The 24,029-nt window shown below is 47.7% G+C and overlaps 1 protein-coding gene across 10 annotated transcripts in view; it reads right to left on the reverse strand.

The window, feature by feature from the left end:
* Positions 1-15,090, reverse strand: part of PIK3C2B (phosphatidylinositol-4-phosphate 3-kinase catalytic subunit type 2 beta) — an 81,570-nt gene extending 66,480 nt beyond the window's left edge. For 6 of the 10 annotated variants that reach the window (XR_014815624.1, XR_014815626.1, XM_084976688.1 and 3 more), the window contains exon 1: positions 14,231-14,617. The gene's annotated coding sequence lies outside the window, so the exon portion shown is untranslated. Of the gene's footprint in view, positions 1-325; positions 430-10,944; positions 11,002-14,230; positions 14,618-14,990 lie in introns of those variants that run through there. The other 4 variants (XR_014815628.1, XM_013989567.3, XM_013989566.3 and 1 more) reach the window with 3 other exon arrangements.
* Positions 15,091-24,029: the final 8,939 nt, after the last annotated feature.

A 24,029-nucleotide genomic window follows, 5' to 3' on the forward strand; every position in this document is an offset into this window, starting at 1 on the left:
CGCATTCAATCCCTGGCCCGGGAACCTCCACCAAAAGAAAAGTCCCTGATAGACTGAGTCATTCCCAGGAACCAAAGCCATGGTAATCACACAAACTGCACATCTGCCACCTACACACACACACACACACACACACACACACACACACACACATGCTCTCCACGCTTGGCCCACAGAATCCCCAGAACCCCAATCCCCCCACACACCTCCATGAACGCCACACATTCCATGCGCACCCCATACCCCACACATGGGTCCTACAACCCCACACCCCACATGAGCCCCCACATCTTTTCTCACACTGGCTCGCCCTCACCCCACACACCTCCGAATCACCCTCATCAGCTCCCTGAGGGCAGGAGAGAAAGTTGGCCTAGACCCGATGAGATGACAGTCTTAGTGTCACTGGCAAAGAAGCCTGAGAAAAGCAGGAGGAAAGCTGAACCCGGAAGAAAAAGGAAAACAGACCTTTGGCTCCAGGGGCAGCTCTGGGCCTCCGCAAGCAGGCCCTTCCCTGTCCACATTCCAGTGCAGGGACAGGCCGGGCCAGCCAGGAGAGCACCAGGGGGTGAAATGCCAGGGAAGGTGGCTCCAGACACAAGGGCCCAGGGACCACCGTTGCCCAAAGGCCGTCTGGCTTCTGGCCGGCCTCAGGCACTGTCAGCTATTTCCTAGGTCAGAGCAGAGTGGAGAAGCCCTGGCGTCCCCATGGACCAGTGTGGGAAAGAAAGGGGGCATCAGCTTTCAAGTAGCCCCCTTCTTTCAGACCAGGAGAAAAAAAAAAAAAAAAAACCCACAAAAACAAAACACCACCAAACATCTAACACTAATTTATACAGGGGCATTAGAGGCCAAAGTGTTAGTCCCGCTCAGCGACCTTTGCATTTAAAAAGCAGAGTCTGAGGAGAAAGGTGCAGAACCTGAGGGAATCAGGAAGTGGTAAAGGACCTGTCTAGAGGCACTGGGAGAACACGATCCATTAAAAGGTAGGGGAGGAGTTCCCCTCGTGGCACAGTGGAAACGAATCTGACTAGGAACCCTGAGGTTGTGGGTTCGATCCCTGGCCTTGCTCAGTGGGTTAAGGATCGGGCGTTGCCATGAGCTGTGTGGTTCGAATCTGGCGTTGCTGTAGTTGTGGCATAGGCGGGCCGCTACAGCTCTGATTCGACCCCTAGCCTGGGAACCTCCATAAGCCATGGGTGTGGCCCAAATAGACAAAAAGACAAAAAAAAAAAAAAAAAAAAAAAAAAAAGGAGGTGGATCTCTGGCATAGGCCTTGCTGGTCCATGGCCTCCCTGATCCCAGTGCCCGAGCCCCAGCAATCTCCTGCCCCTCTCCAGCAAACAAGTCCCCCCAAGGGCTGCCCACCAGGCAGCTTGTCCTGTCAGTCACTGACCCCTCTTGGCTGCTGTTTACAGGGCCTTGCAGCAGCCACTCGGTTCCACTCCACTCTTCCCGGTGGCAGGCCGGAAGGATATCCTGCTCCGGGTCAGCCAAGGACACTGAACCCAGGCGGAGACCAAGCATTCTATTCTAGCCAGGTCAAAGAAGCTACCCCACTCAGGATGCAGGGCCTAGAAGGAAACAGAGAAATGAGATCCTCCAGGAGACGGCCTCTTGGGGTTCAGAATGATCAACCACAGGGAATGGGATACCTGGCTAGGGGCCTGGGCAGGGGGCAGCAGTCCTGATAGTACCAGATCACAGGAAACCCAGCCAGGAGCCCCTTATCAGCCGAGTCGTCCCTTATACTGGTCACAGGGGGAGGTTCCAGTGCCCTCAGATCATCTGCACAACTAGCCTGGTCTAAACTCCCCATTTCCTGAGAGTTCCTGTTTTGGATCAGTGGGTCTCTGTGAGGATGCAGGTTTGATCCCTGGCCTCGCTCAGTGGATTAAAGGATCTGGTGTTGCCACAAGGTACGGCAAAGACCTCAGCTGCAGCTCCGCTTCGACCCCTGGCCCAGGAAATTCCATATGCTACAGGTGCAGCCATAAAAAGAAAAAAAAAAAAATTTTTTTTAAACCCTTCCCATTTCCTGTCCCACCTGGCTTTTAGGGCCTCAAAAGCCAACGAGTATGACTGGAGGCACTTTTTCTCCTGTTTGTTCTCTCCTCTCCCCACCCCAATTCAAGATCCTCAGAAAGCTTAACTGGTCAATCCTTTCAAACTCTTCTTATTTCTTTTATTCTCAGTCTCTTCAACACTCTGATACTCTGTGACACAACTGATTAAAATGGTGGCCCTGGGGCCCGGGCCACAAGAACAGCACATCTGCCTTGGATCACGTTAAAACAACTATTTTGCATCCCTGAGTATGGGGGGGTCAAGAAGATTTAAAAAAAAAAAAAAAAAAAAAAAACATGTGGCTGACCCTGCAGCGTATGGAAGTTCCCAGGCCAGGGATCAAACCAGAACCACTGAGAGAGGTTCGATGTGAGACACAGGGGAAGTCCTAGAAGATTTATATTCTTTCTTTCTTTTTTTCTTTTTAGGGCCACACCTGTGGCATATGTAAGTTCCCAGGCTAGGGGTCCAATTGGAGCTGCAGCTGCCAGCCTACACCACAGCCACAGCAATGCAGGATCCGAGCCTCGTCTGTGACCTATACCACAGCTCATGGCAACACCAGGTCCTTTAACCCACTGAGCGAGGGCAGGGATTGAACCTGCCTCCTCTTGGATACTAGCTGGGTTCTTAACCCACTGAGCCGCAATGGGAACTCCCTAGACTTATTTCCTAAGTAGGAAGTGACCTAGGGAGTAGGGGAGTGGACAAGGAGTGGTATCTGTTTCGGTGTTTCTCTGTACAAGCCCTAATGCTAATTCTCCCATTTCTCTAGGTACTTTGCACAAAAGGGCTCAAGGGAGACAGAGGTCTCCCTATAACAGAGCCTGGGGACACTGAGCAGAGGGGTAGACCAGCTGCCCACCTGGCTCAGAGCAGCATACGCACATCCCAGCAGCCACACCTCCATGGGGCCCTTGCCCACGTGACCCTCATTCAGGGTCTACGGGGGTAGCAACAGTCAGAGGCCATTCTCATAATTCTCAGCAGGGATCAGCTGACATGCTTGCAGCTGACTTGAGTATAGCCAGAATGTGAGCCCATGCGCAGGTAGACTGGAGCCGGCAAGCCAGAGCTGCCTTGCTGAAATACCAGTGCAATGTATGCAAGTACCATGACCAAGTCTGTCGAATAAGTACCTCCAGGGATCTGTCCACTGTGATGACCGAAGTGAAGGGTGTCACTCATTTTTTCAGTTAAAAGAAAGGGGGGCGTGGTGGCGCCCACAGAGGGAGGCCATGTGAATATGAGCATCAGAGAAATAGAAGGAAGGAAATAGACCTTTTTCCCCTCCTTTGGCATTTTGTGCCAGGTATTGTCTTATTTAATCCTTGCAACAGTCCTTAAATGTGCATATTATTACTCTTGTTTTGTGAAAACAGGAAAGGAATTGAGTATTTGCCCAAGGTCATACAACTAGTAAAAAGATATCATCAAGAGTTACACTACTATAAATCAATACTTCAACAAGCACATAATAAAAGCAAAATACAATGAAAATAAACAAGAGCGAAACTGAATCTTGGCGTTCCCGTCATGGTTCAGCGGTTAGCAAACCTGACTAGCATCCATGAGGACAAGGGTTCGATCCCTGGCCTTGCTCAGCGGGTTAAGGATCTGGCGTTGCCGTGAACTGTGGTATAGATCACAGACGCGGCTCGGATCCCGAGTGGCTGTGGCTCTGGCGGAGGCCGGCGGCTACAGCTCCAATTAGACCCCTATTTGGGAACTCCCATATGTCACAGATGCAGCCCTAAAAAGACAAAAAGACCAAATAAATAAAGAAAGAAAGAAACAAACAAACTGAATCTTGTTTGAGGCCTTTTCCCCCATTCTGCTATGGAGACCCAGGCACATCACATTTTACAAATTTTTTTTTTTTTTTTTTTTTTTTTTGGTCTTTTTAGGGCTGCACCTGAGCCATATGGAAGTTCCCAGGCTAGGGGTTAAATCGGAGCTGTTAGCTGCCGGCCTATACCACAGCCACAGCAATGCAGGATCCAAGCTGCATCTGCAACCTATACCACAGCTCATGGCAACACCAGATCCTTCACCCACTAAACAAGGCCAGGGATCAAACCTGCATCCTCATGGATACAAGTCAGATTCATTTCCACAGAGCCACGACAGGAACTCCTTACCAAATTTTCCAACTTATATTAGTGATTATTCTGGTATACCCCCAAGCTCTCCCCACATACCCCAACACACTTTTTCACTGTCTCAAGCTACTGAAAAAAAAAAAACAAGCAACTAAATAAACTAGCAAAAAAATAAAAACAAACCTTCCAAACAAACAAACCAATCTTAAAAACCAGACCCAGAGTTTTGCAGATAAGAGACTCAAAGACCTGAGGGGAGAAATGACTGGTCTGAAGTCATAAGGGTAGTGGGTGGGAGAAGCAGGTCTCGGGATCCCACTCAAATGCTCCTTCCAGACTGAACCACAAGCAGTCCATCTTGTCTGTTCTCAAAGTCTTCTGGGGAAGGAAATCCCCCAGCCTTTCTGTTCTAACTGGTCTTAAATTGATCTATTCCTTTCCAAGCTTTTGATTACTTTGATTAAATGAAATAACCTAGAGAAATTATTAGGCACCAAAAAATTATTTCTTTCCCTTACCTGATTATTAAAACAGCATCCCAACGAGCTCCCCTGTCTCCCCTACCCACCCCTGGAAGTATCTGCACTCCGCTGCCTGGGAATCCTGCAGCTCAGTGCCAATCATGACATTCTTCCCATGAAAAACTTCCCATCTCTCTCCTTCCTCATCACATACTCAAGACCTCCCACACTGAGTCCTAGCCCAGTCCCCTGCAACCCCGCCCCCCCAATGCAGAAGGCTATTAACCCTTCTCCAGGGTCCCCGGTTTTCCCATACACCTTCACTCATGCTAGGGCCTTCTGGAATACTCTCTGATTTGCCCTCTCCGAATGCCTGCTCTTATATTAAAGCCTCACTTCCTATAACTGAAAGTGACTTTGCTCTCTTTTGGACATCTCCAAAAACAATTTTTTTTTTTTTTTTTTTTGTCTTTTTGCTATTTCTCTGGGCTGCTCCCGCGGCATATGGAGGTTCCCAGGCTAGGGGTCGAATCGGAGCTGTAGCCACTGGCCTACGCCAGAGCCACAGCCAACTCAGGATCCGAGCCGCGTCTGCAACCTACACCACAGCTCACGGCAATGCTGGATCGTTAACCCACTGAGCAAGGGTAGGGACCGAACCTGCAACCTCATGGTTCCTAGTTGGATTCATTAACCACTGCGCCACGACGGAAACTCCAAAAAACAAATTTTTTTATAGCTATGCTGGAAGCATGCAGAAGTTCCCAGACCTGGGATCAAACCAGAGCCACAGCAGTGACCTAAACTGCTGCAGTGACAACATTGGGTCCTCAACCAGCTGCACCACAAAAGAATTCCAGACATCTCTAAAACTTCTAATGCATCCTACTGTGGTTATATTGTTTTGTATTATACCACTAGTGATTAGAATAAAAATAACCTATTCATGTAGGTGCTTTCTAGTTACAAAGCACTTGTACAGACATAAGCCCATTAACCTTAAGAATAAAAATTACCTTCTATTTATCTTTGTCTTCCCCTCGATGCTCAGTACAATGTTTTACACACAGGACAGAGCTGCTAAATACTGTTCCAGGGGTGGTCTGACCAACCCAGAGAAGAGTGATCACTTCCCTGTGGTAGCATCAAAGAGTCTTTTCTTTCTTCTTCTTCTTCTTTTTTTTTTTTTTTTTTGTCTTTTTGCTATTTCTTTGGGCCGTCCCTCGGCATATGGAGGTTCCCAGGTTCCCAAGCTAGGGGTCGAATCGGAGCTGTAGCCACTGGCCTATGCCAGAGCCACAGCAACGCGGGATCCGAGCCGCATCTGCAACCTACACCACAGCTCACGGCAACGCCGGATCGTTAACCCACTGACTCAAGGGCAGGGACCGAACCCGCAACCTCATGGTTCCTAGTCGGATTCATTAACCACTGCGCCACGATGGGAACTCCTTTCTTCTTTTTTTTTAGGGCCGCACCGGCGACACATGGAGGTTCCCAGCCTAGGGATTAAATTGGAGCTGCAGCTGCCTGCCTACACCACAGCCATGGCCACAGCCACGCCAGAAACGAGCCGCATCTGCGATCCACACCACAGCTCATGACAACGCTGGATCCTTAACCCAATGAGTGAGGCCAGGGAGGGAACCCGCATCCTCATGGATGCTAGTCAGGTTTGTTCATCAATGAGCCATGACGGGAACTCCAGCATCAGAGATTCTGAAGCTGGATGAGGAAGGCAAAAAAGTAATTTGTTCTCCCAGACTGATACTGCATAGCATTTATTAGATTTTCAGAATTTAGAGGCCCCCCAAATATTAAGAACTCTGGCTCCAGCCTCTATATTTTATGAAATGCTGTCCAAGGTTACACCAACTCTTGGGGCAGTCATAGGACAAGTGACTCCTCTGGAGCTTACAGAATGACCATACTCCATAAAGAAATCCATTCACTTGCATTTTTTGAAGTACAATGTGGTTACCACAAGGTCAGAGAGCACACCGAATGAACTCGAGTCTGTAGCCCCAGGGTTTAGCACAAACCTGCCATTGAAGGATGACAAAATCACTGTGACCACCACCATTTCCTGAACCCTTGCCATGCACCAGACGCTGTTCTAGGTGGTTCGTTTTGTCTGTCCAATTCACTGCCGGGCACTGAGGTCAGACACACAACGTACACTCAGCGCATAACAGGTGAATGGACAGATGGATAAAAGATAAAATGCAAACTCCTTCAACGGCTCGGGCCAAATTAAACTCCTTTCACTTCACCTCTTTCGCCACTCACTTCATTCCCTATCCCACCCCAATCCCTATGCATTGTTCAGATCTCAGCTAACATTTCATTTATTCCAGGAAGTCTGACCACCCTAAATGCCCCACTTATGCCTTCTCAAAGCATCCCATAATTTTCCCATCACAGCCTACGCACTTGTTGGTACTCTACACTCAGTCATAGGTCTGAGACACTGAAAGCACATAGTCATTAGCAACCACTCAAAAAACATCTGTTGAATGAACGAATGAGCTTTTTTTTTTTTTTGTCTTTTTAGGCCCGAACCCACTGCACATGGAGGTTCCCAGGCTAGGGGTCAAATTGGAGCTACAGCTGCCGGCCTATACCACAGCCACAGCAATGCAGGATCTGAGCTGCGTCTGCGACCTACACCACAGCTCACGGCAACACCAGATCCTTAACCTACTGAGTGAGGCCAGGGATCAGACCAGGAATCGAAACTAGTCAGATTCAGTTTTTGCTGAGGCATGACGGGAAGTCCCTAATGAGCTCTTCTTAAACATTACCTGGCAGACTTACATCCCTCTGTGATCACATCTTATTCCACAGAAGGTTTTAGTAATGATGCTTTCTGCTGCCACCTGGCTCTTGGGGAAGCCCCATCTCATTCAGAACTTAGGCCTCATTGGCATTTTTTTCCTCACGGGTCCCTTCGATGCAGCACAGAAGGAACACAGGCTTTGGAGGTGGCCTGACCTGCATTCAAACTTTGGCTCTTTCTAATCAGCTGTGCAATCTCAGGCATGTTTCTTAATCTTCGTTTGCATCTGAACCTAAGCTAAACCTCAGTCCTCCCATCTGCAAAAGGGGATGAGACAATTTCATCATCATCCACTTCCTCCAAGGCTGGTGGGGGCGGCGGGGGCGGCGGGGGGGGACCAAGACAAGGTTTGCAAAGCTAGGGGTAGACAGACACTCAGTACTGGTGGCTCTTCTTCATCACATGCTTTTGCCTTTCTCGGCACCTGAACTTTTTCAAGTGGCTCCTTTTTGCTCTCCTCGTTCAGATCATCTGCAACAGCAGAGTCAAAGTGCACTTCAGGTTGCTGTGGCTCTGGCATAGGCTGGTGGCTACGGCTGCGATTCGACCCCTAGCCTGGGAACCTCCATATGCTGCAGGAACAGCCCAAGAAATGGCAAAAAGACAAAAAAATAAAATAAAAAAAAACTGCACTTCAGAAGTTCCCGTCGTGGCTCAGCAGTAACAAATCCGGCTAGTATCCATGAGGACATGGGTTCAATCCCTGGCCTCGCTCAGTGGGTTAAGGATCCAGCATTGCCGTGAGCCTGTGGTGTAGGTTGCAGATGCAGTTTGGATCTGGTGTTGCTGTGGCTATAATGTAGGCCGGTAGCTACAGCTCCGATTCGACCCCTAGCCTGGGAAACTCCATATGCCAAGGGTGCACACCCAAAAAGACAAAAAAACAAAAACTGCACTTTAGAGCATGTGCCTGCCCTCTGGAATCACTCTATCTTTCTAAGTTTCTCATCAGCAAACTGTATCCATCTTTTCTCTTTTTGAAATTTTTAAAAACTATTTTCATTTTTTAAATTTTGATTTATTTTTCACTGAAGCATTGTTGATTTACAATGTTTCAAATGTACAGCAAAGTGATTCAGTTATAAATACATATGTACATATATACATACATCTATAATAATATATATATTCTTTTTCAGATTCTTTTCCATTATAGGTTATTATAGGAGACAATACAGTTCCCTGAGTTATATAGTAGGTCCTTGCCTTTATCTGTTTTATATATTGCAGATGTATCTATTAATCCCAAATTCCTAATTTATCTTTTCTCTTAACTAAAAACAGAACACAACGGAGCTCCCATTGTGGTGCAGCGGAAACGAATCTGACTAGGAACCATGAGGTTTCAGGATCGATCGCTGGCCTTGCTCAGGGGGTTAAGGATCCAGCATTCCTGTGAGCTCTGGTGTAGGTTGCAGATGTGGCTTGGATCTGACATTGCTGTGGCTGTGGTGTAGGCCGGCAACAACATCTCCAATTAGACCCCTAGCCTGGGAACCTCCATATGCTGCGGGTGTGGCCCTAAAAAGACAAAAAACAAAAAAGAAAAAACAAAACAAACAAAGAAGTGTTCTGCCTTCTTACAGTCTAGAGGAGAAATCCGACATCCTGGCTATAAAATTTGGGGGGGAAATATAGTTACCTTCTCCCAGGTTTCCATAATATCCAATGTGCGATCTCCCCATTTTGGGTCAGAATTAAATGGGCTTTAATAGTGCTCCTAGGACTTGAACTTCTTTGACCCTTCGGAAGATCTAATTGCATAGCAAGTCAGGAATGTGACAGACACTCTGCTTTCAGGAAAGTGGGGCCCTCAGAGATGCCTGTGAGACTGGCAGGGCTCCATTCTTATCTGGGTTCTAGGTGAATTTGGACCTGAGAGGAGAAGGGCTCATATCTATTTCTTCGACCTACAAAGGCAAACTGTACTATTGCCTCAAAATGGAATCTCGTTGGTTCTCTACTCTTTTCCCTCATTCTGTGCCTTCTGGTTTGCTGTCAGAGGTACCAAGCAGACTATGATAGAAGGAGAAAAGCTTGGCTGGAGAGGATGCCTCCATGCAAGCTTATTCCTGCTGGGCCTGGGGAACCAGACCAGTGTGGAACAGCTCTCACAGCCGCACCCACCTCCACCGTGGGGAGGATACAAAAATAGCATCCAACCTCTGAGACAGGATCCATGGGGCAGTGACTTAGAAGGAGGCACAAACCTTGGCAGGAAGGACAGCCAAGAAGAAAAGAAACCACTGCCCAGGAGAGTAGTCTCACAGTGACTAAGGAGAAAGGTCCAGGCAGAAGGGAGTGGAACAATGTGTTCAAGAAAGAAGAAAGAGGGAGTTCCCATCATGGCTCAGTGGTTAACAAATCCGACTAGGAACCATGAGGTTGCAAGTTCAATCCCCTAGCCTTGCTCAGTGGGTCAAGGATCCGGCGTTGCCATGAGCTGTGGTGTAGGTCGCAGAGACGGCTCGGATCTGGCATTGCTGTGGCTGTGGTGTAGGCTCCAATTAGACCTCCAGCCTGGGAACCTCCATATGCCACAAGTGTGGCCCTAAAAAGACAGAAAAGACAAAAAAAAAAAAAAAAAAAAAAAAAAGAAAGGAGTTCTCATTGTGGCACAGCGGAAACCAATCACACTAGTATCCATGAGGATGAAAAAGTGAAATGCTTAAGATTCCTTGTCACTCTGTTATTCCACCTCAGGACTGCTGGGAATTTCTTATGACTTCCTTCTCCATACCCTGAAGGCCTCTGCCCCAAAGCTCAAAAGGTGTCTTTAATCTCCTTAACAGTGTAGAGTTTTGAGGAGTGAATTCCACCAAAGTCCTGAGAGAAGAGAATTTCCCAACAATGAAGACCCTGAAAAACCACTGATAGGAACATTCTAAAGTGCCAAAGGACAGATCCTTTCATGGGTGATCTGTGGGGCAAGTTCCAGGATTGTTCATGATCATGTGACTTTGGGAGAGTCATTTCTTTGTAGAGAAATAATGTCCAAAGTCCTTTCCAATTCTAACGCTGTTTGTGATCATAGGAAATGCCGGAATTGTCTCCTAAATTTCATTTCATAAAATAAACACAAAATAAAGCAGATAGATAAGTACCAAATGAAGGGAGTTCTCTTTGTGGCTCAGTGGTTAACAAACCCGACTAGGATCCATGAGGATGCAGGTTCAATCCCTGGCCTTGCTCAGTGTGGGTTAAGGATCTAGCGTTGCCACGAGCTGTGGTGTGGGCAGCAGAAGTGGCTCGGATCTGGTGTTGCTGGGGCTGTGGTGTAGGCTGGCAGCTGTAGCTCCCATTCGACCCCTAGCCTGGGAACTTCCATATGCCATGGGTGCGGCCCTAAAAAGTAAAACACACACACACACACAAAAAAAAAAAAAAAAAAAAAAAAAGGAAAGAAAGAAAGGCCAAATGAAAAGGTTTCCCCCCCCTCAATTTTCCCAGGGCCCCCAAGTTCCAAATTTCTTACCCAGTTGCCCAGAAGGTAGCAAAATTACTTGATTGGATGATCAGACTTCTTCTTACACTGAAGGTAGGGATATGAATGAGAAAGCAGCATTATACTAGTAAAAAAGGAGCCCAAGAAATTCACACATGTACTGTGACACCCCCCCCAAACAAATGGGAATTAAGGAGGCGCTATGCTGGACTGGGGCTGCATGGAGGAAATGTGTCCCCCAGAGCCCCCTGTCCTTGAGAAGTTTGTTTTCTAAGGTATGTCCCAGTCTGGTGATAGCTCACAGGCATTCAAATCAAGGAATCCAGTATGAATGAATTCTGTAGCTGCTGCCCCTTTCTGTTTTCCCAAGACCCAAGATCTCCCTAAGAGCCGCACCCGGGTAATGAGCCCAGGGTCTGGAGTGGGACTGCTGCTTCCAATCTCCCCTCCGTCACTGACTAGCTGACATCAGTGCCTGCTATTGTATTATTCGCCAACTCAGTACTATCCTGTCTATAGAGAGCAGCCAGCCTTTGGGGGTGTATGTCTCCCCCCAGTTCCCTTCAGATATCTTTTTTTTTTTTTTTTTTTTGGTCTTTTTAGAGCCATACCTGCGGCATGTGGAGGTTCGCAGGCTAGAGGTCCAATCAGTGCTACAGCCCCCAGCCTACACCACAGCCACAGCCACACCAGATCCGAGCTGCATCTTTGACCGACGCCACAGCTCACGGCAATGCCAGATCCTTAACCCACTGAGCGAGGCCAGGGATCGAACCTGTGTCCTCATGGATCCTAGGCAGATTCGTTTCGGCTGTGCCATAACGGGAACCCCCTCCCTACAAATATCATTAAGCAGACTTTCCTTCTCTCCCAGTTCCCATTCTACCAACCCTATTTAAAGAGAAATGTCCAAAGAATAGTTACCTTGGCATTGTCACATCACTCTCCCCGCCTTAGCCAGAAATGAAAGGTTCCAGAACACTGTTTCATAACCTTTTCCTCCCACCCCTCCCCAACCCCCACCAGCTTTCCCTCCCTTATCACCGAAACTACACTCAGGGTGAAGAACCTATATTTGTATACTACTCTGCAGTTTTCAGAGTGCTTCTGCAAATGTGATTTTCCTCAGTTCATGGTAGTCGCTGTATTTCACCCTTAAACAATCCTATGAGCCAAGGGTAGTAGTTTTTCCCCATTTTACAGATATGCAAACTGAGTCTTGACATACTCAGTTTGCATAACCCACGCAGCACAGTTGCCCGTGCTCACACACCTAGGAAACCAGGCCTCGGGACACTGAACCCACCCACCGTTTTCTCTCCTGTTTCACATGATCATGTCCAAGTTCACATCCTGGTAGCATGATGAAGTTTATAGCGTTACAAACCACCAAAGGGAACAGATATCCCCTTTACTCCCGCTGGCCAGCAGGTGTGTCCATACACGAGATACCTGCAAGTGCCAGGCCTAGGTGGGGTGGGGAAACCACAGAGAGGAGACCAAAGGCCCACGAGGTGTGGGGTGTCTGCTAGAGCACCAGTACATCATGGCCAAGCCCACTGTCCTTCCAGGCCCAAGGACAACCCCAAAGGAGCACCCCCCCCCCAGGGAAAAGCCTGAGGACCCAGATAAATGAGCCTTCCTCATCCAGTACAGCCGCTGGGGCTCCCTCATGGATGTAACAAGGGAAAAGGAAATCGACAGGCTTGCTTCTGGCCAGCGTGGAGAGTTTGATCAGACTCAGACACACACAGCCGTGCACACTCAGCAGTAAATTCCGAGCCATGGAAATCAAGCCTTGGGCTCACCCAAAGGCCAAAGGAGAAGCAGCCACAGCTTCAGTCCAGGGCTCGGGCTCAGAGCCACCGTCTCCTCAGACGCTGGCTGCCAGGCGGAGCTATAAAATGTGCCTCGACTTAATTTTTCCATGGACACAACCCCAGATGGGACCGCCAGGCTCCGCAGGAGCTGCTATTCCGAAGCCTCCAACCTCTTCGCTCTGAGATCCACAGCTGGAGTTGGGGAGGCAGGAGTATCTAGGGATCAGGTTTGCTACCCCCTGGACCATTTCTCTTCTACTATCTTTCCAAGGCCTAGTGCGGCAATAGAGTAAGTTTTCATTCAGCGACTGATACAGGGTTGGAATTCAGTGCAAATTACTTACATCTGCTTGGCCACAGCCCAGACAATCAGGTAGTTTAGAGAGAGAAGGAGGGGCGTGTTGGCCCACTTCTGGGAGCCTGAGTAGTTGTGTGCTAAGGAATCTGGTGCCATGCTGGGACCAGCCTGCCCAGGGTACAAAATTCCCTGACCGAATTGAGAAAACCCATCAGGGCAGCCGAGACAATAGAGATTCCATCCCAGGCCTTGCTGGTGGGACTGGGGCAGGGAAACCACAAAGACCCCACGAGGGGGTGGAGACAGAAGAAAAGAAGGTTGGTCTGAAGAAGCACAAGCAATGGTAGATTCTTTACACACACACACACACACAAACACACACGCACACACCCCTCAGCCAGCTAGGGTGTGTGTACTAACTAACCTCATACATTTAGGAACCTCTTCCCACAACCCCGGAGCCTGCCAAGCCCTGGGTTTCCCACCCTACCCCAGCCCAGCTTGGCTTGGCAGCCTCCCTTGGGCTTCCTGCTCCTTCGATTGCTCCCCAACATCAAAGCCACCGCTGCCCGGGAGCTGAAAATGAGAGACAAGTAGAGACCAGGAGAGCAGCGCCTCTCCTGAAGGTCCTCGGGGAACTCAGGCCTGAGGGCTCCTCTCCTTCTCCCAAGCTTTCGCCTTTTGCTGCAGTATCCTTATAAGGGAGAAGCCAATTCTCCCATCCCTCTGGCTTAAAATATATACATATTCCCCAGGCTAGATGCTGACTTTTCATCTCCTGCAAGAGAAAGCACCACCCCCACCACCCTCGCTCCATGGCAGGTTTTGCTTTTTAATTCTCATCTTAAACAAACAAACAAACATTAAAACCATTGGCTGGCTCAGAGCGCCTTGTAGCCGGGAGCCAGGAAGTGTTTCGAGGGAAAGGGGTGGGAGGAGGGTGCCCGGGGTCCGAGACACCCCGAAACCGCTGGAACGGGGAGGCGTTGGGGGTCGGCAACCTGCTCGGCGCTAGGGCTGGAGCTCCCGTTCCCACCGCTTCCGCGGATCGGCCCGCGGCCGGGAACCCTCGGCTCCTTCCATTGTTGCACCTCGGCTGTTGCCATGTTGGAGGGAGAGCCCCTGACCTCTACTCGCTCCATTCCGCGGGCAATCTGCAGACCCTGGGCCGAGGCTCCCGGCTGGGTGCGCGTCCTACCTGTGCTCACTGCGGGTTTCCTGCAAGACCCGACGGCTCGTGTGCTCGGCGACGTGGGCTGCTGGCTGCGGGCGGCACCTACACCCGCGCGAGCCGGCCCCGCACCGCCTCCTCCCGGGCCGCTCCCCTCTCCGGGCTGCACGCGGCGGGCGCCGGCCTCGGGGTCTCGGGGCGGCGGTGAGGCAGGAGAGGGCGCGAGGACCCGCTTGCAGGGGTAAAAGTCCTCCCGGCCGAGAGCGTGCGCAAGCCCGCAGAGTCAGGCCACCCCGGGTGAGACAATAGCGGGAGCAGCGGGCGAGAGGGGAGAAGCCATCTCCCGGAGACCCGGCGCACTGCACCGCGACGCGAGGCTCGGCCAGACCCGGCCCGGAGAGGCAGCCGCCGGCCGCGGCTCCAGCCCGCAGCGCCCACAACGCGGCGAGCGGGAGGGCGGGGCGGGTCCTGGAACCCTGACCGCCCTCCCTCCCTTCCCCTCCCTTCCCCTCCCTTTCTCCCTCCCTCCCTCCCCTGCCAGTGCGCGGGGGAAGAGAAACGCGGTGGCGTCAAGTTGTGCTTCGGCAACCCTAGAGCCAAGATTTCCACTTCCCACTTGCGTGAGGGTTTTTGCAGATGGTCGTTATTCTTCCCTGCTGGGACCCTTTTGCTCTGGGTCAAATGAATGCCAAGTCATTCTAGAAATGACGGAGTTTTGAGTCCAGTTATCAGCCCGAAGACTTTGCCCCCATCATTAAGATAGCGACGCCCCCCAAAGAGCCCCCACCTTAAGGATGGAGGTGGCAATGAGGGGGAAGCTGTCTCAGCGCTTTGCACACTGCACACTCAGCCTCGTTCGTTTTTCTATTCGCCCTAGTGGGTCGTCTGACCTGAGCCCCAGAAAATAGCAATCAACAACCTGAGGGGGATGGGACGGTAACAGGTCCTCCAACCCAACTATGGCATGCAAAAATCTTTCATACAGTATGTTATATTTACAATTTTGACTCTAAGTACCTTTTTTTGAGCAGTGGTCTCTAGAAGAATTTTTCTAAGGGCTCCACCCAAAGAAACAAGTAGTTGGCCAGCTCCTCATTTGCATTTGGTTTGCATAGTAACTATGATCTCTGATGTCAAAATACATTTTCCTCAAACCTTGAATCTTGTTCTCCCCCATGTGGTCCTCCTTTTTCTTTCTTCCTTCCTCCCTTCCTTCTCTCTTCTCTCTTTCCTCCATTTCTTTCCTTCTTTCTCTCTCTATCCCTCCCTCCCCTTCTTTCTTTTCTTCCTTTCTTTCTTTCTTTTCTTTTCTTTCTTTCTGTCTTTTTTGTTCTTTTTGGCCAGACTATGATCAGCACCTGCTTCTCACTCTCACTCCTCTGCAATCCCCCTTAGGTATCTAGGGCTCAATATTCCTGGCCTCCCTTAGATGCCCAGGATTCTCCAGCCAGTATTCCCAGAAGAAGATCTGTCAACCAGCTCCTTCTCTAGTCCCAAGGAATTATTTGTGGAAATCCTACTATTCCAGTCTGTTTGGATTTCAGTGGAGGTTTTTTTTTTTAAAGGGTGTCAGAAAGGCCTTTTTTTGTGTGTGTCTTTTGAGGGCTGCACCCGTGGCATATGGAGGTTTGCATAGTAAGGACCCCCAGGCTAGGGGTTGTATCAGAGCTACAGCCTCTAGCCTACACCACAGCCTCAGCAACACCAGATCCAAGCCTCGTCGTGGAACTACACCACAGCTCACCACACCGCCGGATCCTTAACCCACTGAGCGAGCCAGGGATCGAACCCGAAACCTCATGGTTCCTGGTTGGATTTGTTTCCGCTGTGCCACAAAGGGAACTCCCAGAAAGGCCTTTTTAAAAGAAATCTTTTAAAATTTCTAATTAATATGAAGCTTAAACAAACCCAAGATGAGTTTTAGATTCATGGACTTAATAGAATTGAAAGACACTCCAGAGCTCAAGGAAGGATAACTGTATGCTGGGAAGGGAATTTGAATAACTGGAGGGAGTCCTATGTAGGGGGAGAAAGTCATATAAAAAGTAGGTTCTGGAGTTCCCTGGTAGCCTAGTGGTTAAGGATCTGGCATTGTCACTGCTGTGGCTGGAGTCACTACTGTGGCTCAGGTTCAATCCCTGGCCCAGGAACTCCTGCATGACACAGACGCCCCCCCCCCAAAAAAAAGGCGAATTCATGATTCAGAAGGGTCTTTCAGGATCTTTTGTTTTTCTCACATAAGATGAAATTTGGGCAAATGCAAAGGACCCTTAATAGCAGGCAACCTTGAGTAAGATAATGAGAGGAGAAGCTCATGAAAGGAGATGTGGCAGAGGTTTGTATTTCTTCTCTACCCACTGCACTGTGACCTTGGGTTGTCCATCTCACCCTCTGAGCATCCATAGTCCTATCAGCTTCACTTAGCACTCAGGGCTGTTGGGAAGATCAAAGGAAAGACTATAATGGACCATTTTGATGGCTGCAGGCAGCACGCTCTGCACATATGACAGATACATGATGCTATTCCTGATCCTCAAGTGTCACAAGGGATAAAAACATGCATTCGTTGCTTGTTCACAACACAAATATTTGTGGCAGCATACCGTGTGCCTGTCATCAGACCTAAGCTTGGACACCAGAGAGAACAGAGTAGTAGCACAGGGGCCATCCGTGGTCCAATGCTGCTGGACTGAAAAGTCTTCAGTGGAGAGACAATAGGAAATAGGACTGCCTGGGTCTCTGGGCTGAGGATCTTGTCATATTAAAGGCATTATAATACTTCTTCTTTTTTTTTTTGGCACGCTCAATATGGGAAAGTTCCCAGGCCAGGGATTGAACACACACCACAGCAGCGATCCAAGCCACAGCAGTGACAACCTGCTGCACCACAAGAGAATTCCTAATGCGTTTCTATAGGGAGAAAAATTTTCATTATGAGAGAAACCAGGGCATGTTGGAGTTGCTCAGTGGTAAAAAAAAAAAAAAAAAAAAAAAACCCGGACTAGGATCCATGAAGATGTGGGTTCGATCCCTGGCCTTGCTCAGTGGGTTAAGCATCCGGTGTTGCCATGAGCTGTGGTGTAGGTCACAGATGTGGCTTGGATCTGGCATTGCTGTGGCTGTGGCGTAGGCTGGCAGCTACAACTCTGATTTGACCTCTAGCCTGGGACCCTCCACATACGCAGGTGCAGGCCTAAAAAGACAAATAATAAATAAATAAATAATAAAAATAAAAGAAGCACTGACAGGAATGAGAGTGGTAGCTTCTAAGGTAGGGAAATGGAACTGTCAGCAGAGTCGTAGATATGGCTGGGATGGGATATTCTGCTATGTAGTGGCTATGCTATGAATATTTTCATCATTTTATCCTGCAGCTGAGGAAGCCCAGGTATAGAATGTTAAATCAGGGTTGAGTGATTGCAGGATAAGTACGGTTGAAGGAAAAAAGGGAAAGAGGGTTTCTGACAAAAGAGGAAAAGCCCAAGGAGGAGCCGGGAGCTGAAGAATCTTGAAGCTGTGAATCTTGAAGAAGTGGGAGCTAAGAGACTGAGCTCTTGCTAATCTTTTCTCTGGCCAGAGTGGTCCTTCTAAAACATCTGCTTCCTTTGCTTAAAATTGACTAGCGTGTCATCTCTGAGAGGGTAGGGATTTTTTTTTTCTTTCCTTTTCTTTTTAGGGCCCGCACCTGCAGCATATGGAAGCTCTCAGGCTAGGGGTCCAATCGGAGCTGCAGCTGCCAGCCTATGCTACAGCCACAGCAAGGATCTGAGCTACGTCTGCAACCTACACCACAGCTCACAGCAACACCAGATCCTTAACCCACTGAGCAAGGCCAGGGATCGAACCCATATCCTCATGGATACTAGTCAGGTTTGTTTCTGCTGCACCGCAATGGGAACTCTTGTGTTTATTTTTTCTTTTTTAAAAACTGAAGTATAGTTGATTTACAATGTTGTGTTAGTTTCTGGTATTCAGCAAAGTGATTCAGTCATCTATGATTTTTTCCATATTCTTCTCCATTGCAGTTTATCACAGGATACAGAATATAGCTCCCTGGGCTCTACAAGATGCGAGGGTGGACCTCAAGCAAGATGGACCTTGTCGTTTATCCATCCTGTATCTATAATAGTTTGCATCCTCTAATCCCAACTCCCAGTCCATCCCTTCCCTACCCTCCCACCCCTCACCTCCCACCCGTGAGGGCAGGGATTTCTTTGCTTTGGTTTTTAATCATTTGTATTCCAGAGCCCAGAATAATTAATGTCTGGCACATAGCATGTGCTCAGTAAAATTGTCAAATGACAGGATCTACTGAACAGCATAGGGCAATCTACCCAGTATTCTGTAATAAACTATATGGGAAAAGAATCTGAAAAGGAATGGATATACGTATATGTATCACTGATGAACTTTGCTATACCCCTGAAACTAACACAACATTGTAAGTCAACTATATTCCAATGAAATTAAAAAAAAGTAAAATTCATGGAGTTCCCGTCATGGCTAAGCGGTTAACGAATCCGACTAGGAACCATGAGGTTGCGGGTTCGATCCCTGGCCTTGCTCAGTGGGTTAAGGATCCGGCGTTGCCATGAGCTGTGGTGTAGGTCGCAGACGCGGCTCGGATCCCGAGTTGGCTGTGGCTCTGGCGTAGGCCAGTGGCTACAGCTCCAATTCAACCCCTAGCCTGGGAACCTCTATATGCCGTGGGATCGGCCCTAGAAAAAGCAAAAAAAAAAAAAAAAAAATTCAAAAACTGTCAAATGATTGAATGGATGGTTCCAAATAGCTCTTAAAGTTTAAACTCCTTTTTTAAAAAGTCCACGAGCTCTCTCACAGTCTGGAAGCTTGCTTTTCACTCTAGCCTCCGAGGATGGGAACTTTGTCTTGTTCATTCTTTTCTTTTCTTTGCTTTTTTTTTTTCTAGGGCTGCTCCTGCGGCATATGGAAGTTCCCAGGCTAGGGGTCCAATGGGAGCTGTAGCCGCCGGCCTGCGCCAGAGCCACAGCAACTCGGGATCCGAGCTGTGTCTGCGACCTACACCACAGCTCACAGCAACTCCGGATCCTTAACCCACTGAGCAAGGGCAGGGACCGAACCCACAACCTCATGGTTCCTAGTCAGATTCGTTAACCACTGAGCCACCACGGGAACTCCTACTTTCGTTTCTTCAGAACAGCTCCTGCCAGGTAGTAGGCATTCAATAACTGCCGCCTGCATTCACTCCATTGCAAACTGTGTGCATTGGTCTAACTGAACTCCCTGCAATTCCTTGAATACATGCTATTCTCACATAGGGGCCTTTCTACAAGCTTTTCTCACCGCCTGGAAGGGGCCTCCCCTCCCCAGCCCCACCTCTAGCTCCCTTCCCTTTTTCTGCATTTCAACACAGTGAACGGAATAATGGCCTCCCAAAGAGGACATGCCTCATCCCTGGAGCCGGTGATTACATTATCTTAGAGGAACAAAAGCACTGTGTAGATGTGCTTTAGTTAGAGACCTCCCGGTAGAGGGAGGAGCCTGGATTATGCAGGTGAACCCAATCTAATCACATGGGTCCTGAAAAGGGTACCAACCTTCCCAGCAGAAGTCAGAGGGAAAGCTGCTGATGGAAGACGGGATAAGAGGGCCACAACACTCCTGGCTCTAGAGGTGGAGGGTGGAGGTCCTGAGCCAAGGAATGTGAGTGACTTCCAGACCCTGGAAAAGGCAAGGAGACAGTTTCTTCCCTAAAGCCTCCAAAAAGGAATACAGCCCTGCTGACACCATGTTGGGTTTATGAGCTACAGAACTGTAAGATAATAAACGTGTTATTTATTTTATTTATTTATTTATTTATTTTTGGCCTTGCTGGTGGCATTCAGAAGTTCCCAGGCCAGGGATTGAACCCATGCCACAGCAGGAACTGGAGCCGCTGCTGTGACAGCACTGGGTATTTAACCCACTGTGGTAATCTGTTACAGCAGCAAAAGCCATCTAACACACTGGGCAACTACTTTTTGAGGAAGCTTCCCTTGAGGGCCTCCCAAGGATGTCTAGGAACACCTGCTAGCTACCTGGCTGGTAGCACTGATCCCAGAGTGTGGTGAGAGTTCACAGTTTTTCTGAATTAGGGAGGCATCAGAGGAGGAGGGTAAGTAGATTATAAGCTCCTTAAGGACAAGGAACTCAGAGTTCCTGTCGTGGCTCAGTGGACATGAATCTGACTAGTATCCATGAGAACGCAGGTTCCATCCCTGGCCTCGCTCAGTGGGTTGGGGATCTAGCATTGCCATGAGCTGTGGTTTAGGTCGCAGACATGGCTCAGATCTAGCGTTGCTGTGGCTGTGGTGTAGGCCGGCAGCTGCAGCTCCGATTCAACCCCTAGCCTGGGAACCTCCATATGCTGCCGGTGCGGCCCTGAAAAGACAGAAGAAAAAAAAAAAAAAAAAAAAAGACAGGGTTGGGTTTATCTTTGACTTTCTGGGCCTACTTCCTTGCCTGATCCAAAGCTAATTCTCAATAAATACTTGGCAAATGAGTGAATGAGTGGAGACCTGGGTTTAGTTTACAGGAAGACAGTGACTGGGTTAGACGATGGAGCTTGAGAGTTTAAGGTACTGGTGGGAATAACAAGTACTGGGTGGAGTCAGAGAGCAAGAAGTGAATGTGAGGAGGGGTTTTCACCTGTGCTCTGTTCTCTGGGCCTCTGCCCTGGGCTAGGGCTAATCTGTAAAACAAATTTGAGCTAAAATGGAAAAAGGCAATGTTTGTGCCACTTTCATTTTCAAGTCTTTCAGTGGACTTTCTTCCCAAAGATTCACGTGTCTGTGAAAGATGGGTGTTGGAGATGAGGTAAGGGCCCTCTAGGACTGTTGGGTGGTTAGATCAACATCCTCAATCCCACTGATTTTACTGGCTTTGAAATCAGTCCTGCTTCTCCCCTTCACCTTTGCAATGACCCAGGACATTTGAGGGTAGCTTTGTTCAGGGAGTCTCTATCCATTGTCTGAGCTCTAGATGCTCTGCAAGACTCTAGGGCTGCTAGCTTGGCTGTATCCTCAGAGAGAAGGGTGATGGAAGAGAGGGTGGAGAGCCCACCAGAAACCCAAGCTGCTCTCAGTTTGCACTTATTAGGCTAAAACCACAAAAGCAGACTTTTCAGAACTTCTCTGTACTATGCATCTTCCTAATACCTTGTAATGGTCTCAGCTCCAAACACTCTATACAGCGATGGTGAACTACTGGGTCTCTGAATACACAGCTACATTTGGCATTGGTTTGGGGACCCCTGGGAGAACCTCTCCAAATTAAACTTTTCCTACCGGCCTGAAATTGTAGGCTTTCTGGCTCTTCGGCACAATTATATTCAACTCACAACTGTCCCTGTACTAAGAGACTCAGCCATGTGCCACAATGGGACTCTCAGGATGAGGCAGACAAAATCTCACCTTGCAAGCTGGTGCCCTCTAGTCCCTGTGAAAATAGTTACTACCCCAGAGTGCTCGCTGGAAGAAGAGTCCAATGCCAGGGTCTGGGTAACAAGTGGGGCCAGAGAGGGCATGATGTGAGAACTGCAAAGATAAACCCAACTTTCCCAGCTCTGATACAGAGTTGATAGCGATTTTCAAGGACAGATGAGTCTGATGAGTAGGAGGGCAAAAAGCCTTCCTTTAAAAATTAGTAGGGGAAATTCAGCTACAGAGGTTGGGGATGGGACCTCAAATATAGAATCTGTGAGTTTAGACCGCCCTCTGCTGGGAGAAGTAAGTTCTACAGTCAATGTGACCTGGAAGCTCATTAAGGTACAAGATAACACGCTTGGTCATGTTTGCATTGTAACATAGATAAAAGCAGATTCAGTTCATGCTATCTTAGGTGGGACTTTACAGTGTTTAACAATTTAACAAGCTGAACTTTCAGTTCAACCTTCAAACTTTGCCATTGCCTGTATAGTGAAATTCTTCTCCTTAGCCTGATAAAACCTCTACAGCTGTCTCAATCTCCACACTTCCTCTCTCTACCTCCCTCCATTCCAGCCAGATTAATTTATTCACCACCCCCTAAACACAATGTTCATTCCCCACCTTCCTTCCAGACTGTTTTTCTTCCCACTATGCCTAACTCACTGCTGCGGAAATAGTTCGTAGTCAATAAGCAATTTATGAGTTAATGCCAGTCTATTTAAAGGGCTGGTTTATCCTGAAGAAAGGGAATATGATATAACAGCCACTGGACAGGAAAAAACTGAACTTCCCCTTTATTTCTGCCCTTTTAGAGATGCTGGACAGACACTATTTCCCGTCCTTGGAAAAAAAAATTAGGTATAATATATTTCCACATCTTATTCATACAGAGCAAAAACTTTTTCCTTATTTAACTAACATGAGTGCTCAAGAAAATGTCTCAATAGATCAATGTCTGTCTGGCTCATTACAATTTCCTCTGCACGCCTCTGACAGTTACTTGTTGAAACTCGGCTCTGATGCTGCTGTTTTCTTTGCTGAAAACTCAAGGACTGCTGCCCCCATTTTATACCCCCTGGCCTTTTTGTGCATTCTCATCTCCTGCAAATTCTTGTACTTGAATTCTTATTACTGTATGCATTACTTTGTTGCAATTGACTGCTTAATGTCTGCCTTCTGTCCTAGATGGTGAGCATGATCCGTGTCCTACATTTCACCAACCCTAGAGCTAATGCAGAAGCTAAGCCATAATAGATGATCAATAAATGTTTGTTCAAATAAATTATTTCTCCCTGTTGTACTTTGAATCTGTTCCTTCTAATCTTATTCACAGTGGGAAAAGTAGCAGAGTGATAAAAATTTACATTGAGACAGTCTTTTGCAGGTCACCTAATCAATTTCCCTCATTTTATAGATGTGGAAACCCAGGCTTGTTTAGGATCACACAGTTCGTTGGTCTTTGTTCTAAAAGAATCAGACAATTGTAGGAAACAAACTCCTCCAACCGAGGCTGTTCCATTTTGTTCATTGTGTTCAGACGTCTCAAATTCCCAGAAACCAAAAATGAATTCCCTTATCAGCTTCGAAATTTCATAATTCTGTGTTCCACACCCTATGCGTCAGGGTCGATGAAATTGAATCTAGGAAAAAAATAGGCTGCTCTAGAGATTTTTATTCTTAATACTATATGTCGCTTCTAGTGGTATACAGTAGTGCTGCTTTAGGAGGAGTCACCGAGTGAGTTTGATTTGAAAACTGCAGCTCGTCTGGAAGAGTGGGAAAGGCAAAAATTCAAAATCTAAAAGGTCTAAATTCCCATTTTTTCAATCTAAGTTCAGAACTACTTTTCCACAGTCACTTCTGTTTTCCTAAAATTAGCTCCTCTATTCATAAATCACAAGGAATCAAATTCCTTTGTGCTAAGAAATGCTTATTTAACAGCTACATCATGTGGTGAATGGAAATATAATTATTCATTACAAATATGGGAAAAATACTGTAATCTAGTTCAGCAGAATAATGAAAACTAAGAGCCCCTATTAGGGAAGTGATAGATGGAAGACAGAAGAATTGCAGTAAGAAGAGTCCTGAATTTTTAATGTTCATCTTTGTTGCCCATTTTTCTGTAATTTACTGCTGCTTAGTTTTAGAGAGCTTAATAGATATTGGAAATTTATCAAACGAAATATAGAAGAATTTGAAGAGCACATATATTAAGTGGAGAGAAATATAGAAAAATGAATGTTTGTTTTCTCTACGTTGTTGGAAAAAAAAACAAACAAACCTTTAATACTTAAGTTAAAATCTAGATTTAAATTGCCTGAGAAACAATTTATTAAAATATTATTAAAGAAAGAGAAGAGACAGGATTTTGTAAGAGT

The sequence above is a fragment of the Sus scrofa genome, chromosome 9, assembly GCF_054392235.1.
Source record: "Sus scrofa isolate SSC_HxYL_T2T_F1_AM1 chromosome 9, Sscrofa_HxYL_maternal_Yorkshire_Landrace_v2.0, whole genome shotgun sequence".
NCBI lineage: Eukaryota > Metazoa > Chordata > Mammalia > Artiodactyla > Suidae > Sus > Sus scrofa.